Source organism: Oncorhynchus mykiss, chromosome 1 (genome assembly GCF_057628025.1).
Source record: "Oncorhynchus mykiss isolate SJ-2025 chromosome 1, ASM5762802v1, whole genome shotgun sequence".
Taxonomy (NCBI): domain Eukaryota; kingdom Metazoa; phylum Chordata; class Actinopteri; order Salmoniformes; family Salmonidae; genus Oncorhynchus; species Oncorhynchus mykiss.
In genome coordinates, this window is record NC_143022.1 from 90,890,687 (window position 1) to 90,909,284 (window position 18,598).

Here is an 18,598-nt window from a genome sequence, read left to right on the forward strand (position 1 = left end):
TAGGCCAGTTGGGGGTGGTAATGCAACATATTGGACGCCAACCGAACTTAAACTCTGAAGAAGAAGCAGAAGACGAAGAAGAACAGCAGCTACTGTCCTTGAAAAACAGTTGGCAACACTGGCCAGTGTTCAGGACAAAAATGAAAACGGTATCAGGGTTCCGGGAGGAGGGCGGATGCTTCGACTGAAGTGGAGTCCCTAGAGAAAGCAAGAACAAGATGGTTGTCAGGAGTAGTGCAGTATTATCATAAGGAGACGAATACTTGGAAAACGGAGGAAGAATGGAGGGAAAAAGAGAGGGAGAGGTCTGGGAGGGAAGAAGAGGGTGAGTTTGAGTCGGATAAAAATGGTGGGAAAAGGGAGATGGTTTGTTAAAGAAGAATGGTAGAAAGTGTAAGCAGAGGGAGCTGAAGACAGGAGAAGAAATTGAAATGACAGTAGAAGTGAAGTTTATGGAAAAAGTGGACTCTTGCCTTTTGGCTGATCTATTTGTGGTTCCACGGTGGGTGGAAAAATAGTTGGGTAATGTGGAATCGGTGAGGGTAACCAGAAGGGGTCTAGTGATAATTGTTTGTGTTTCTGTTGGTCAGATGGAGAATGCGCTCGGAATAAAAATGAATGGGAGCAAGAAAAGTGAATTGTTTCGTTCTCAAGAAAAGGGCACCAATGAAAGGAGTGATAACTGGGGAAACAGTAAATATAAAAGGGGAAATATTCCCGGTGTTTGTGATGCTCGTCGTTTGATGTGACGCAGACAGGGTGACAAGAGTGGGGAAACAGAAGTCATTGTCTGTTCTTTTGAGTTTTGATGTTGAGTCTTTGCCCGACAAAGGGAAGTTATATAGCAGGATATATAAGTTATCCTGTACGATTGTTTGTACCGAATACATTACGTTGTTACAGGTGTCAAGCTTATGGGCATGTGGCAGCAGTGTGTAGGAGGGAGGGTCCAAGGTGTGTGAAATGTGCAGAAGGGCATGAGACAAAGGAATGTGTAGTATTGGGGAAAGTAGTGGAATGTGTTAATTGTAGGGGTGCCCATGGAGCTGGGGATCAGAAATGTCCCGTGTGAGAGAGAGGCAGGTTGAGGTTTCCAGGGTTAGAGTAGTGCAGAAGTTGTCATATGCTGAGGCGGTGAAGACAGTAGAGGAAGATGGATTAAGGGGGAGGAGTGGGGAGAGTACCAGAGATATACCACTACAGAGGGATAGGACAAAAAGTTATATATGTTTCAGTAAGATTGGATTTTTAGCATTTATAGCAATGGTTATCAACTGTACTGCAGGGATGGAACTGAAGTCGCAGAAAATGGAGGTTGTGGTGGCAGCTGTAGAGAGGTATTTGGGTGTGCCAGACCGGAAGAGTTACAGGGTGTGCTAAGTGGTGTTGTCCCATCCTTTCAGGATGATGGCATGAGGTAGGAATAAATACATGTAATTAGTGGAGTAGGGTGGTGTTCATTTATTTATATAATTTTAAAATTAGTGAGTGTAGTGTTAGATGATAGGGTATTTATTTAGTGCATTTTTATTTTTCAAGTAAAGTATAAGGGAGTACTCCAGTCTAGTAGGTGGCGGTAATGCAACAAATTGGATGCCAACTGCCGTTAAACTTCATAGAAGAAGAAGAAGAAGAAGAAGAAGAAGAAGAAGAAGGCGACCAGCGTTCCTTCCTTAGTGTCGCGAGAACAAACATCTAGATTTCACGTGGCCAGTTTAGCTGAAAATAAATGTATTATTATAAAAATGTTCCAAAATTGTTGTAACAAACAAGCCACATTACGGGGAAAAGGCCAAAATACCCATGTGTAGATTACTTTCTCTTGGTACACGGAACCAGATAGCTAGCGTCGTTGCTTACAAGCTAAGCAGCTGTGCTCAGCTGAAAAGTTGAGGGCGAAGCTTGTGGTTGCCTAGAGACGGCACTGAAATCTCCTTTCCGCCCCAAAACACATACAGCTAGCGGTTTCTTTCTAGCAAGCTGGCTAAACGGTCTTGGATTTTGTGAAGATTTGTTTCATTTTTCTTTATATGAAACACGTCGGGAAATCCTTACAGCCTGGAAATATGTCTGCTTCACAAGCAGTCCATAGCTTGCTGAATTTGTAGTTACAGAAATCGAGAAAACAAGTTATTAGCTAGTGTTAGCTGTCTAGCCAGAACTTCAGTCTTCATGTTGTGATTTCATATCAGGGGAACATCGAATCTTCAGCATCATCACAGTGTAAGTTGATGCATGCATATATCAATAAACGTTTTAGCATAATCGAAAGCAAATAGTTGGTTTGTTTTAGCCTAAAAACACATTCAAGAGAGCTGATTGAGGTTAGTGAGTAGCCTAAACAACATTTAGCATTTTTTTGTGTTTTAAATTGAGTCGGCTTTTGACAGCTGAAAGTTGTGTATGTGTGAGAGAGAGAGGATGTTGCCTATCCACCACACTCCACACACCACACTCCAAGTCAATATTATGAAAGAGTGGATTAAACCAAACTAATGATGGAATTGAATTGGCCGGGAGTATTAGGATAAAGTCACCACAGATGAAAGGGGAAGTATCTTTGGTTTCACTATTCCTGCTACTACAATTTAACGTTTTCACCAAAACGTATCATGGAGATTGTTTAATTCATTGGAATAGCCTTTTATTGATAATGTAACGAATTTGGTAGGTAGCGCCAACCGGGACTCGAACCTGTGTCCAATGACTGTCAAGCCAACATCTCAACCATTACGCAAAGAGGTGAACCTCTTGACTAGGTTAGTGTTCGGTTAAGGTCGCTACATTATACATTACCCCCTTCCTTTTGGAAAGCGTGTTCCCACGCTTCTCTGTACCATGCCCCTCACGTGTACATGCCTCTCCGATGGCCATCCCACTTCTGACACCCAATGTAGGGAATTCTGGGGGAAATCCTGACCAGATCTCGAACACGGGTCCAGAGACTGTCAAGCCAACACCTTAACCGTTACGCGAAGAGGTTCAAAGGTCTTGACGAGGTCGCTAGGTGTTGGGTTAATTAAGGACGCAACAAGAATACATTCAAACATCTAGATGTATGCCTTCACTTGGATCCTTCCTGTGTCTTTCCATTTCACCATTTTGTTTTGATTGTATGGAGACTGAGAGGACCCCCTGTATAGTACTGTGTGTGTGTGTGTGGCGCACGCACAGATAGTATCTCAGTCTCTGTCAGCCGATCCTAGTGATGAATATTATAGTACCCTCATTACAGGGTCATTACATCAGTTGGACAAAGGGACCAGAGTTGTAGGTTACATCCTATCAACCCTTAGTCTTCTGCGCCTCTACATGCAGAAGTGACTTTACACAGCAGGTTAAGAGAATTAACGTAGCAGGTTAGGAGAATTAACATAGCAGGTTAGGAGAATTAACGTAGCAGGTTAAGAGAATTATCGTAGCAGGTTAGGAGAATTAACGTAGCAGGTTAGGAGAATTAACGCATCAGGTTAGGAGAATTAGCGCAGCAGGTCAGGAGAATTAACGCAGCAGGTTAGGATAATTAGGTTAATAGGAAAAGGTTAGGGAATGCAAAAATTCTCCCCGACATGGCTGGTGACACTTTGCTTCTTGAATGTCTAATATTTAGAAAACTTGACTGCAGACATGCAAAACATTTTGGGACTGTATCAACCGTGGATTAAGGGACAGATTGAAATGTACAGAATGGAGGGAAATGGGGAGGGTCATGTAATTAATGAAATGTCAATATTTCTCAGTGCTTTTTTAATGAGTTGCTTATTAGGCTATATATGGATGTGTTCCTGATGCCACCCCTCATCTCTGATTCTCTGCGGGCGTGCTATATCAATTGCACCTATACGCTATTTAGTGTGGTCTCAATCAAATGATCCATAGCCCACACTAGGCTATGAAGTTCATGCTCAGTGAAGCAAAGTTATATTTCCAAGATAGCTGCTGGGATGGTGTAAATAAAACTAGGCTGAATTACACACTGCAAAGGATATTCCAACCCTGAGCCCCGGCCTGTTCTGCTCTTGCTGATAAAGGTTTTTCCCAGTGCTGCCTAACCAGTGGCTGTGTAGGGCTACGATGGCAGTTCAAGAGGAGAGGGAAAGGTTTTTTCCGCAAATCTTTGATTGATGCAATGTCAAAAAAAATGTGCAACTACTAGCCTATAGCCTACGCTCTGTTCAGTTTGAGAAGGAGAGTGTGAAGATGAGGAGGACCAGAGGTCAACTACTAGCCTATAGCCTACGCTCTGTTCAGTTTGAGAAGGAGAGTGTAAAGATGAGGAGGACCAGAGGTCAACTACTAGCCTATAGCCTACGCTCTGTTCAGTTTGAGAAGGAGAGTGTGAAGATGAGGAGGACCAGAGGTCAACTACTAGCCTATAGCCTACGCTCTGTTCAGTTTGAGAAGGAGAGTGTGAAGATGAGGAGGACCAGAGGTCAACTACTAGCCTATACCCTATGCTCTGTTCAGTTTGAGAAGGAGAGTGTGAAGATGAGGAGGACCAGAGGTCAACTACTAGCCTATACCCTATGCTCTGTTCAGTTTGAGAAGGAGAGTGTGAAGATGAGGAGGACCAGAGGTCAACTACTAGCCTATACCCTATGTTCTATTCAGTTTGAGAAGGAGAGTGTGAAGATGAGGAGGAGAGCGTGAAGATAGGGTGGAAAGGTAGGAGTAGGGCACAGTGACCCTACAGTCAAGATAGCTGGCACCCTCCACAGTACCTTCTCTACTATTTAGCCAGCCCGGACAGAAGCACAAAACAATCTATAATATATATATAACAAGTCATCATGACTCATTTATTCCTGTTTACAGTGTCAGTTTCAACCAGGCACTGACGTTATCCACCTAAGAAACACTGATAAGCAGATGTGGGAGCAGCTGACCCGTAATAATGTTCACGCTGTGAGGATATTTACAGCATGTGTTATAAGAATGAAAAAAAAAACAGTCAGTCATAATCATCGATTGTGATCTATTTCACACTGTGAGATTTTCTACATGACAGAGGGCAGACTATAGCTACCACTCTTATCTCCCTCTCAGCCAAGATAGCCTAGCGTTCCATAAACCGTCCTGATAGCAGCGCAACCAGTCTTCCACACACACCTCAGCATCCCAAATGGCACCCTATTCCCTATACAGTGCACTACTTTTGACCAGGGCCCTAATATAGTGCACTACTTTTGACCAGGGCCCTATATAGTGCTCTACTTTTGACCAGGGCCCTAATATAGTGCACTACTTTTGACCAGGGCCCTAATATAGTGCACTACTTTTGACCAGGGCCCTATATAGTGCTCTACTTTTGACCAGGGCCCTATATAGTGCACTACTTTTGACCAGAGCCCTATATAGTGCACTACTTTTGACCAGGGCCCATAGGGTGTCATTTTGAGACTCATTCTAAAAACTATCTACATCCCCCATGGCTGATTTATATCACCATCGCTGTCCTGCCAGACATCGTAGACATCATCACTGATCTGATTTATATCACCATCGCTGTCCTGCCAGACATCGTAGACATCATCAGCATTATCACTGATCTGATTTATATCACCATCGCTGTCCTGCCAGACATCGTAGACATCATCAGCATTATCACTGATCTGATTTAGATCACCATCGCTGTCCTGCCAGACATCGTAGACATCATCAGCATTATCACTGATCTGATTTATATCACCATCGCTGTCCTGCCAGACATCGTAGACATCATTATTACTGATCTGCATTTCAACAATGTAACTCATTCCGTCGTCACATTCTCTTGAATTGGATGAGGTGTTAGATGGAAGATGCCCTAGGAAGAGGACCAGGATCAGAGCCTGTATCCACGAAGAGGTGATCTATGATCTGTTTTCTTTTAGATCATAATGAATAAGACTATGGACAGCCAGGGGGTGGGACCTGATCCTAGATCAGCAATCGGACTTGAAGCTTTTTAGATACAGGCCCTGGACCAGGCACTATTTTATCCAGTATTGCAGTGCAGACAGTGACAGACAGTGGCTCAATTGTTTGGTATAGAATAGGTTATCTATGTGTCCCCTGTTATTGACTGGTAGACAAATGCAGTAACCTCATGAGAACAGTAGATGTCAGTGTTGGGCTGTGTTGTTGTGCTTCCATGTTGCTGGGTTTGGCCTGCAGGGCTGGGTAACTCCAGTCCTCCGGATCCTGATTGGGTGTCACACTTTCCCTCCATCCTAGTAAACACATCTGATTAAACTGATTACATTCTAAACTGATTAGTTGATTATTGGAGTCAGGTGTGTTAGCTGGGACTGGGGTAAAACGGTGACACCAATCAGGCCCCTGAGGACTGGAGTTGCCCAGGCCTGCTGGCTATGTATGGTGTATTTACAGCCTAGTCTGAGTACACAGAATGAGGAAAATGCATGAATAATCTATTTTATAAAATAGTGTAGCATTCACAACTGTCTTCACCAGGTTTCCCTAAGCTGAGAACATTCTGTGTCGAGATAGTTTTGGAGTCTGTGAGGTTGTTTGTTAGACTATATTTATAGCCTAGTATAGGGTCCCCTACTGGCAGTTCTGTTTGTTAGACTATATTTATAGCCTAGTATAGGGTCCCCTACTGGCGGTTCTGTTTGTTAGACTATATTTATAGCCTAGTATAGGGCCCCTACTGGCGGTTCTGTTTGTTAGACTATATTTATAGCCTAGTATAGGGCCCCCTACTGGCGGTTCTGTTTGTTAGACTATATTTATAGTCTAGTATAGGGCCCCCTACTGGCGGTTCTGTTTGTTAGACTATATTTATAGTCTAGTATAGGGCCCCCTACTGGCGGTTCTGTTTGTTAGACTATATTTATAGCCTAGTATAGGGTCCCCTACTGGCAGTTCTGTTTGTTAGACTATATTTATAGCCTAGTATAGGGTCCCCTACTGGCGGTTCTGTTTGTTAGACTATATTTATAGTCTAGAATAGGGCCCCTACTGGCGGTTCTGTTTGTTAGACTATATTTATAGCCTAGTATAGGGCCCCCTACTGGCGGTTCTGTTTGTTAGACTATATTTATAGCCTAGTATAGGGTCCCCTACTGGCGGTTCTGTTTGTTAGACTATATTTATAGCCTAGTATAGGGCCCCCTACTGGCGGTTCTGTTTGTTAGACTATATTTATAGTCTAGTATAGGGTCCCCTACTGGCGGTTCTGTTTGTTAGACTATATTTATAGCCTAGTATAGGGTCCCCTACTGGCGGTTCTGTTTGTTAGACTATATTTATAGTCTAGTATAGGGTCCCCTACTGGCGGTTCTGTTTGTTAGACTATATTTATAGCCTAGAATAGGGCCCCCTAATGGTGGTTCTGTTTGTTAGACTATATTTATAGCCTAGAATAGGGCCCCCTAATGGTGGTACTTTTTGTTGAACATAAAAGACTAAAAACACAAGTCCCAAGTGATTTAAACATTTGGAAATCTGTTCCCAGTTGTTCTGCCGGTCAATTTGCAGTCTACTAATTATTTGTAATAATGTTCCGGCTCCCTGACCATCTGCTCAAGAAAGAATCGTCCCGCGGCCGATTGAGGAAAATGACTGTTTTTAGTCTATAAATTGTCTTCATCAGGCTTCCCTTAGCTGACAACAGCCTAGTCTGTGAAAGCTTGTATGCATTTTCCCTATAATTTGCGGTAACCAAGATCCGTACCTCACCCTAACTCCTCTTTATGCAAGAGGCCTTCTTCTTATTCTTAACTGAAGTAACCCTTGCACATTGCTGAGTTGATCACACCTAACTGGCTTTTAACCAGAAATACCCTTCAGTTCCCTTTGAGCTGTTGTGATTGTTCCGTGGTGCTTTTAAGACATGTCTGCAGGGTTCTAAGTGTGCCCTCTGCTCGCTCATTAACTGAAAACCCAAGCAGGTTGGAATCAACTTGGTGCCAAGTGTCAGTTTGCACCAAACACTCACTTAGACTGCATCCCAGATCTGCAGGAGACGGAGGGTCCAGAGTGACACCCTATTCCCTAAACCCCAGAGCTACAGGAAACTGAGAGTATGTCCCAAATAGCACCCTAGTCAAAAGTAGTGCACTTTATGGTGCCATTTATGGTGCCATATGCAAGAAATAACTCAAGAAGACAACCCCAGGCATTCTGTTAGAGAAGCTGCCGGTCTCCACACACACACACACACACACACACACACACACACAGGCTCTTGGCAGAGGTACAGGCCAATTCACACTGAATAATGATAACACACACCTCATTTTCACTTCAGAAGTGTGTTCCCCCTAGCAACTTCCCCTCTCTATCCTTCTCTCTCTCTTTCTTTCTTTCTTTTTCTCTTCGTCTCTCCCTCTCTCTTCATCTCTCTCTCTTTCTGTCGCTCTCTGTCTCTTTCACACAATTCAATTCAATGGTTGTCGTGGGAAACATATGTTTACCTTGCCGAAGTAAGTGGACTAATGTGTAAATAGTTGAAGCATGAAAGTTAAAATAAACAGATACATATGGGTTTTGTTTACAATGGTGTTTTGGTCTTCACTGGTTGCCCTTTTCTCGTGGCAACAGGTCACACATCTTGCTGCTGTGATGTCACACTGTGAAATTTCACCCAGTAGATATGGGAGTTTATCAAGATTGGATAAGTTTTCAAATTCTTCAGGGATCTGTGTAATCTGATGGAAATACAGTGCCTTGCGAAAGTATTCGGCCCCCTTGAACTTTGCGACCTTTTGCCACATTTCAGGCTTCAAACATAAAGATATAAAACTGTATTTTTTTGTGAAGAATCAACAACAAGTGGTGCACAATCATGAAGTGGAACGACATTTATTGGATATTTCAAACTTTTTTAACAAATCAAAAACTGAAAAATTGGGCGTGCAAAATTATTCAGCCCCTTTACTTTCAGTGCAGCAAACTCTCTCCAGAAGTTCAGTGAGGATCTCTGAATGATCCAATGTTGACCTAAATGACTAATGATGATAAATACAATCCACCTGTGTGTAATCAAGTCTCCGTATAAATGCACCTGCACTGTGATAGTCTCAGAGGTCCGTTAAAAGCGCAGAGAGCGTCATGAAGAACAAGGAACACACCAGGCAGGTCCGAGATACTGTTGTGAAGAAGTTTAAAGCCGGATTTGGATACAAAAAGATTTCCCAAGCTTTAAACATCCCAAGGAGCACTGTGCAAGCGATAATATTGAAATGGAAGGAGTATCAGACCACTGCAAATCTACCAAGACCTGGCCGTCCCTCTAAACTTTCAGCTCATACAAGGAGAAGACTGATCAGAGATGCAGCCAAGAGGCCCATGATCACTCTGGATGAACTGCAGAGATCTACAGCTGAGGTGGGAGACTCTGTCCATAGGACAACAATCAGTCGTATATTGCACAAATCTGGCCTTTATGGAAGAGTGGCAAGAAGAAAGCCATTTCTTAAAGATATCCATAAAAAGTGTTGTTTAAAGTTTGCCACAAGCCACCTGGGAGACACACCAAACATGTGGAAGAAGGTGCTCTGGTCAGATGAAACCAAAATTGAACTTTTTGGCAACAATGCAAAACGTTATGTTTGGCGTAAAAGCAACACAGCTGAACACACCATCCCCACTGTCAAACATGGTGGTGGCAGCATCATGGTTTGGGCCTGCTTTTCTTCAGCAGGGACAGGGAAGATGGTTAAAATTGATGGGAAGATGGATGGGGCCAAATACAGGACCATTCTGGAAGAAAACCTGATGGAGTCTGCAAAAGACCTGAGACTGGGACGGAGATATGTCTTCCAACAAGACAATGATCCAAAACATAAAGCAAAATCTACAATGGAATGGTTCAAAAATAAACATATCCAGGTGTTAGAATGGCCAAGTCAAAGTCCAGACCTGAATCCAATCGAGAATCTGTGGAAAGAACTGAAAACTGCTGTTCACAAATGCTCTCCATCCAACCTCACTGAGCTCGAGCTGTTTTGCAAGGAGGAATGGGAAAAAATGTCAGTCTCTCGATGTGCAAAACTGATAGAGACATACCCCAAGCGACTTACAGCTGTAATCGCAGCAAAAGGTGGCGCTACAAAGTATTAACTTAAGGGGGCTGAATAATTTCGCACGCCCAATTTTTCAGTTTTTGATTTGTTAAAAAAGTTTGAAATATCCAATAAATGTCGTTCCACTTCATGATTGTGTCCCACTTATTGTTGATTCTTCACAAAAAAATACAGTTTTATATCTTTATGTTTGAAGCCTGAAATGTGGCAAAAGGTCGCAAAGTTCAAGGGGGCCGAATACTTTCGCAAGGCACTGTATGTGTCTCTAATATGGTCACACATTGGACAGGAGGTTAGGAAGTGCAGCTCAGTTTCCACCTCATTTTGTGGGCAGTGAGCACATAGCCTGTCTTCTCTTGAGAGCCAAGTCTGCCGATGGCAGCTCTCGCAATAGCAAGGCTATGCTCACTGAGTCTGTACATAGTCAAAGTTTTCCTTCATTTTGGCTCAGTCACGGTGGTCAGTTATTCTGCTACTGTGTAGTCTCTGTTTAGGGCCAAATAACATTTCAGTTTCCGCTGTTTTTTGTTAATTACTTGACAAAATTGGAAAGAATCATATTTTTGTTTACTGATTTGGTTGTGAGTAGAGTCCCTGTACCAGCTGGCAGAGGGGACTCAGAGGGGACTCTTCTAGGTTCCAGGCTCTTCCAGGTTCATCTCTCTGTAGGTGAGGGCTTTGTTATGGAAGATTTGGTAATCACTTATGTTTAGGTGGTTGTAGAATTTAACAGCTATTTTCTGGATTTTGATCATTAGCTGGAATAGTCCTAATTCTTCTCTGTGTGCATTATTGAGTTTTTTACATTGTACACTGAGGATGTTTTTGCAGAATTCTGCATGCAGAGCCTCAATTGGGTGTTTGTCCCATTTTGTGAATTCTTGGTTGGTGAGCGGACCCCTGATCTCACAACCATAAAGGGCATTGAGTTTTATGACTGATTCAAGTATTTTTTGCCAGCTCCTATTTGGTATGTCAAATGTTATGTTCCTTTTGATGGCGTTGAAGGCCCTTCTTGCCTTGTCTCTCAGATCGTTCACATCTTTGTGGAAGTTACCTGTGGTGCTATGTACAGCTGCAGTGATCGGTTAACTGCTCAGATAGATAAGTTGGTGAGGGAAATAAAAGTCTCCAACTGGCAGCAGAGAACTGGAAGGAAAGGCGGCCAAATGAGGTGTGATTTTGCTGTGATCTGATAGGGGTGTCAGGTGGGCTGACTGTGAACGCTCTGACTGTGAATGCTCTGACTGTGAATGCTCTGACTGTGAATGCTCTGACTGTGAATGCTCTGACTGTGAACGCCCTGACTGTGAACGCGTTTAGGTCGCCACATACTAGTACATGTCCCTGGGTCTGGAATGATTGATCTCTCTCTCTCTCATTAGCCTCTCTCTCACTCTCTCTACCACTCTCTCTCTCTCTCTCTCTCTGTCTCTCTCATTAGCCTCTCTCTCACTCTCTCTACCACTCTCTCTCTCTCTCTCTCTCTCTCTCTCTCTCTCTCTCTCTCTCTCTCTCTCTGTCTCTCTCATTAGCCTCTCTCTCGCTCTCTCTCTCTCTCTCTTACTCTCTCTACCTCTCCCTTTCTGTCACCCTCTCTCCGTCACTCTCTCCCTGTCTTTCTCTCCCTCCGGTGTTTGCACAAGCAAATGGGCCGTGAAACAGGTAACGGAATCGAAGCACATTTGTTTCATTGGGTCGTTGATTGATGGGAGCTTCATGATATCTTCCTTTCCTCAACAAACGTCTGTCTTGTTTCCTTCCGCCACAGAAGATCCTCATCAGTTCCTATTCAACACTAATACAGACTATCAGTCCCCATTTAACACTAATACAGACTATCAGTCCTCATTTAACACTAATACAGACTACCAGTCCCCATTTAACACTAATACAGACTATCAGTTCCCATTTAACACTAATACAGACTATCAGTCCCCATTTAACACTAATACAGACTATCAGTCCCCATTCAACACTAATACAGACTATCAGTCCCCATTTAACACTAATACAGACTACCAGTCCCCATTCAACACTAATACAGACTACCAGTCCCCATTTAACACTAATACAGACTCAGTCCCCATTCAACACTAATACAGACTACCAGTCCCCATTTAACACTAATACAGACTCAGTCCCCATTCAACACTAATACAGACTATCAGTCCCCATTCAAAACTAATACAGACTATCAGTCCCCATTTAACACTATACAGACTATCAGTCCCCATTTAACACTAATACAGACTATCAGTCCCCATTCAACACTAATACAGACTACCAGTCCCCATTCAACACTAATACAGACTATCAGTCCCCATTTAACACTATACAGACTATCAGTCCCCATTTAACACTAATACAGACTATCAGTCCCCATTTAACACTAATACAGACTATCAGTCCCAATTCAACACTAATACAGACTATCAGTCCCCATTCAACACTAATACAGACTACCAGTCCCCATTCAACACTAATACAGACTACCAGTTCTCATTCAACACTAATACAGACTACCAGTCCCCATTCAACACTAATACAGACTACCAGTCCCCATTCAACACTAATACAGACTACCAGTCCCCATTCAACACTAATACAGACTACCAGTCCCCATTCAACACTAATACAGACTACCAGTCCCCATTCAACACTAATACAGACTACCAGTTCTCATTCAACACTAATACAGACTACCAGTCCCCATTCAACACTAATACAGACTATCAGTTCTTATTTAACACTAATACAGACTATCAGTTCTAGAAAGGTGAGAAAAAGGAGGTTCATGTCTCTTTTTATTTCACTTCAGTGATTGTTGATGAGTTCTTTCATCTTGGGATGTGTCGCAAATGGCACCCTACCATACATATTCCCTCTGGACCCTGGTCAAAAGTAGTGCACTATGTAGGGAATAGGGTGCCATTTGGGATGTACTGTAGGTCCTTGGCATGTTACTCCAAGGCTCAGCAGCTTCTTCCTGCCAACACAAGAGGGTGCCCGACAGCCACAAGTCCAAGATGTTCCGTTGTATCTGTCCAGCTGCTCGTTTCTCTTTGCCCTCTGTGTTTTTGACACTCCCGACACAAACAACACTTATTTTTTTCTAAAGGCAGCAGAGGATAACGGAAAATGTGACAACAACGTGTACTGATGTGGCAGCAGGCAGCGCCTCATGTCGACTTAAAGGTTGTTTTGTTTTTTCTCCCCCTATTTCATCGTCGTTGTTGTTGTGGGTTTAACAACGAAAATCAAGCAAGTACCCCACTCAACATGTGTCTCCCAAATGTCACCATATTCCCTACATAGTGCACTACTTTTAAGTCTACGAGACCTGGTCAAAAGTAGTGCACAACGTAGGAATAGTGTGCCCTTTGTGACTCAAAGCAACGTCACTCCACCACCACCTTTTCATTAGCCCAAATCCATCCAACTGGACAGTCAGGTCAGAGATTCAGGGGGCTGTTGGGTCTCGTCTGGCGTTCACACCTCCTTGCACAGCCATAAAGGGCCACAGGGTCCTGCCGAGTGTTTGTCGCCAAAGTGTTAGGCCTTGTGTGTGTGTGTGTGTGTGTGTGTGTGTGTGTGTGTGTGTGTGTGTGTGTAAGGAATGGTTTCCCCCCACAACAAGACAGCGGTTTAGATTAAGGGCCATTTTGACTACTGCCCTGGGTCACACCACAGATCATAGCCAGGATAGTTTGGGTTGCTGTGCCAACGGGATAGGCCCGACCCGTTGTCATGGCGGCGGGAAACCTGTATGCACGTACAGGAGGGGAGGACTGGGAGGAAGGTAAGGAGGAAAGACGAGGTGGCCACTCGGTGTCACGTGTCAGAGAAATGGGGGCTTGTGGTTTTCACCAGGACGGACACACACGCACACACACCCACACACACACGCACACGCACAAGGCCTATACACAGACACACACAACACACAGCTTTCTGCAGAGATATGACATGTTCCTACTACTCTCTCTCTCACATACCACACACACCACACCACACACACAGACGCACGGCCTAGCCCAATGAAGCAGCAACTCACATGGCTGATCCAGGTTAGAGGCGGTGTGTGTGTGTGTGTGTTTGTGTGTGTGTGTGTGTGTGTGTGTGTGTGTGTGTTCTCACACAATAGCCTGAGAGGGTGTAGTGTAGATTGTGTGTCTTGATCAGGGCAGGGTGAGTCAGTGTGACGGTGATGATGACTTAAGCCTTCTACATCTCCAGATAGCCATGGAATTACTCATAGGACCTATTCCCTACATAGTGCACTACTTTTAAAGTCATGCCAAATGGCACCCTATTCCCTTTCACAAGTAGTGCACTGTATAGGGAATAGGGTCCCCTTTGGGATGCACCCAGAGCCACCCTCACAGCAATGGAGACAGACGAGACCCTGAGAGAAGTTGTCGTTTTGAGACATTGATGTTATTAAGTATGATGTTCACAAGTTGTTGTAGTCAAATGCTGATTGTATGTATTGACAACGGACACATCTGTTTGTCCATAAGCCCAACTAACAGGGTTAAACCATAAACACAGTGGAAGATACATTTACCTCAAACGGCCACGGTTCTTGAAGTTGCCAAAAGTCCTTCAGCCCAGAGCGCGTCGACCAATAATGTATTTACCCTCCACATAACTCAACCGATGTTCGAGGTGCTTTTGGTCGTACGCGCTCAAGTGGCTATTGCACAGTCTTCTAATAAAGGTGACTAAATGTACAGATGGTTAACAGGCTGGAGGAAAAGCTCCATGAAATCACAAACACACCGCGGGTCTCTGGGGAACTGAACAGGCCAGAACCTCCCAAATGGAGCCCTATTCCCTGTAGAGTGCACTACTGTTGACCAGGACCTAAAGGGAATAGAGTGCCGTTTGAGACTCTGATATAGACTATACGTGGGAAAGGAAAAGGGACATTGTCTAAGACTTAGTGGGGGTACGGTACGCTCCGATGGCAGACTAGCATAAACCTGTGGAAAATCAGGTTTGGAATGGGTGGGCCTTAAAGCTGCTCCACAATGAAGGAGAGGGTCAGATCTAGAGGTCTGGAGGAAGAAGGAAACAATATGGTGTCTCTTATGTGGCCTGGAAAGGGACAGACTGTTAGGTTATGGTGATTTACAAAGAATGGATTCCTAAAAGATTTGTGTACGCAATAGCATGCATCTAATTTGGGGTTTAGGCTAATTTCTGATTACTTGTTCAAAGTTGATAGAATATGTTCCAGATTTGTCACAATATATTATAATTATTATAAATTACACCTTTATTTATGGGAATGAGGGAGTCATCATTCCCATAATGCAGCACAACATTACAAAGTACATAATAAGGAATTACTGACACAATCTGACCAATCAAAGGCTCATTATGAGATATTCTGACAAGCCAGGGCAGGACCTGACAAGACAGGACCTGACAAGACAGGGCAGAACAGAACAGGACAGGACCTGCAAGACAAGACAGGGCAGGACAGGACCTGACAGGGCAGGACAGGACCTGACAAGACAGGGCAGGACAGGACCTGACAAGACAGGACAGGACCTGACAAGACAGGGCAGGACAGGACCTGACAAGACAGGACCTGACAAGACAGGACCTGACAAGACAAGACAGGACAGGACCTGACAAAACAAGACAGGACAGGACCTGACAAGACAGGACCTGACAAGACAAGACAAGACAGGACCTGACAAGACAAGACAAGACAGGACAGGACCTGACAAGACAAGACAGGACAGGACCTGACAAGACAGGACCTGACAAGACAAGACAGGACAGGACCTGACAAGACAGGACCTGACAAGACAAGACAGGACAGGACCTGACAAGACAGGACCTGACAAGACAGGGCAGAACAGAACAGGACAGGACCTGACAAGACAAGACAGGGCAGGACAGGACCTGACAGGGCAGGACAGGACCTGACAAGACAGGGCAGGACAGGACCTGACAAGACAGGACAGGACCTGACAAGACAGGACCTGACAAGACAAGACAGGACCTGACAAGACAGGACCTGGCAGGACAGGACCTGACAAGACAGGACCTGGCAGGACAGGACCTGACAAGACAGGACAGGACCTGATAAGACAGAACAGGACCTGACAAGACAGAACAGGACCTGACAAGACAGGGCAGGGCAGGACCTGACAAGACAAGACAGGACCTGACAAGACAGGACCTGGCAGGACAGGACCTGACAAGACAGGACCTGGCAGGACAGGACCTGACAAGACAGGACCTGGCAGGGCAGGACCTGACAAGACAAGACAGGACCTGATAGACAAGACAGGACCTGACAAGACAGGACCTGGCAGGACAGGACAGGACCTGACAAGACAAGACAGGGCAGGACAGGACCTGACAAGACAGGACAGGACCTGACAAGACAGGACAGGACCTGACAAGACAGGGCAGGGCAGGACCTGACAAGACAAGACAGGACCTGACAAGGCAGGACCTGGCAGGACAGGACCTGACAAGACAGGACAGGACCTGACAAGACAGGATCTGGCAGGACAGGACCTGACAAGACAGAACAGGACCTGACAAGACAGAACAGGACCTGACAAGACAGGGCAGGACCTGACAAGACAAGACAGGACCTGACAAGACAAGACAGGACCTGACAAGACAAGACAGGGCAGGACAGGACCTGACAAGACAGGGCAGGACAGGACCTGACAAGACAAGACAGGACCTGACAAGACAAGACAAGACAGGACCTGACAAGACAAGACAGGGCAGGACAGGACCTGACAAGACAGGACCTGATAGACAAGACAGGACCTGACAAGACAGGACCTGATAGACAATACAGGACCTGACAAGACAAGACAGGGCAGGACAGGACCTGACAAGACAGGACCTGACAAGACAGGACTTGACAAGCCAGGGCAGGATAGGACCTAGCAAAGAACTGCACCACTACCATTGTCTGGATAAGTTTTCTCTGCTAGAAGTCTGTGAGTGTGAGGTGTAGTAGGGTGGACGCAGGCCATGGCATTGCTTGGAGTGCTGAAGCTTTGTGCCCGCTGAGGAGGGTTGTTGGACGTGTGTGTGTTTACACATGGCTGGGCACTTGGACCTTCCGTCAGATGGACGGCCGCCAGGTGTGTGTCTGTGTGTGTCGCTCTGTAGGGTGGACGCGTTTCAGACCTCTGCAGCTTCTCAGGCTGAGAGATGAAAGGGCTAAAAGAGATACCTGGTCCGTCTCAGGCTGAGAGATGAAAGGACTAAAAGAGGTACCTGGTCCGTCTCAGGCTGAGAGGTGAAAGGGCTAAAAGAGGTACCTGGTCCGTCTCAGGTAGAGAGGGGAAAGGGCTAAAAGAGATACCTGGTCCGTCTCAGGCTGAGAGGTGAAAGGCCTAAAAAAAATAGGTACCTGGTCCGTCTCAGGCTGAGAGGTGAAAGGGCTAAAAGAGGTACCTGGTCTGTCTCAGGCTGAGAGGTGAAAGGCCTAAAAGAGGTACCTGGTTCGTGTCAGGTAGAGAGCTCAGTAGCTATAATAACTAGTGGGGTCCTGTATGGCTCAATTGGTGCTTGCAACACCAGGAATGTAGGTTTGATTCCCGCTGGGGCTACCCATACCAAAAACGTATGCATGCATAATTGTCGCTTTACATAAAAACGTATGCTAAATGACATATTATTATATTATATTGGCGATACATAGGCAGGAATGGAAATTCATAATATAGACTCATTCCCATGACCATGAAAGAGAGAAGTCTGTCAGCTTTTTTACATTGCATTCTGACATTATGCTACTTGTTTAACAGCAACCAGAAACAGATTAGGTAGATCTGTCATTTTCATGACAGTTTCTACTTTAGAATCGACCTACGTTTCCTGGGTTACTTGAGGCCTAGGAGACGGGTGAGGTAGATTCCTCAATGAGTACCTTTCTGTTAGCCTGCTTCAACATGTTGTTTTGCAGAGTCTGTCGTGAACCACGGCTTTAAGGTTCGATCATTAATAACAGTAGACCTGTTATTCTGACGGGTTTGTTGTCTCATGACGCAATTGTTGGAACCAAGCCCAGGCAACCGCCGGTCCATGACAATAACTTAACATCTCATTCTCCCTCCTTGGTAACGATCCTTAGTAATGTCAGTTTATTCTCCTACCTGGTAAAGGTCCTTAGTAATGTCAGTTTATTCTCCTACCTAGAGTGGGCTGGAGGAGGCTGTCCACAATGAGAGGAGTAGGCTGTCCACAATGAGAGGAGTAGGCTGTCCACAATGAGAGGAGTAGGCTGTCCACAATGAGGAGTAGGCTGTCCACAATGAGAGGAGTAGGCTGTCCACAATGAGGAGTAGGCTGTCCACAATCCTCATTGTCCACAATGAGAGGAGCTTCGAGTCCACAATGAGGAGTAGGCTGTCCACAATGAGGAGGAGGCTGTCCACAATGAGGAGTAGGCTGTCAACAATGAGGAGTAGGCTGTCCACAATGGGAGGAGTAGGCTGTCCACAATGAGGAGGAGTAGGCTGTCCACAATGAGGAGGAGGCTTTCCACAATGAGGAGGAGGCTGTCCACA

General features: G+C 44.9%; 1 protein-coding gene across 5 annotated transcripts in view; it reads left to right on the top strand.

Moving 5' to 3' along the window:
* The first annotated feature begins 1,177 nt into the window (after positions 1 to 1,177).
* The window catches only part of LOC110505954 (WD repeat-containing and planar cell polarity effector protein fritz homolog), a 195,046-nt gene continuing 177,625 nt past the window's right edge, over positions 1,178 to 18,598 (top strand). For 3 of the 5 annotated variants that reach the window (XM_090184040.1, XM_090184059.1, XM_090184041.1), the window contains exon 1: positions 1,192 to 2,223. The gene's annotated coding sequence lies outside the window, so the exon portion shown is untranslated. Of the gene's footprint in view, positions 2,224 to 18,598 lie in introns of all 5 variants that reach the window. The other 2 variants (XM_090184051.1, XM_090184047.1) reach the window with 1 other exon arrangement.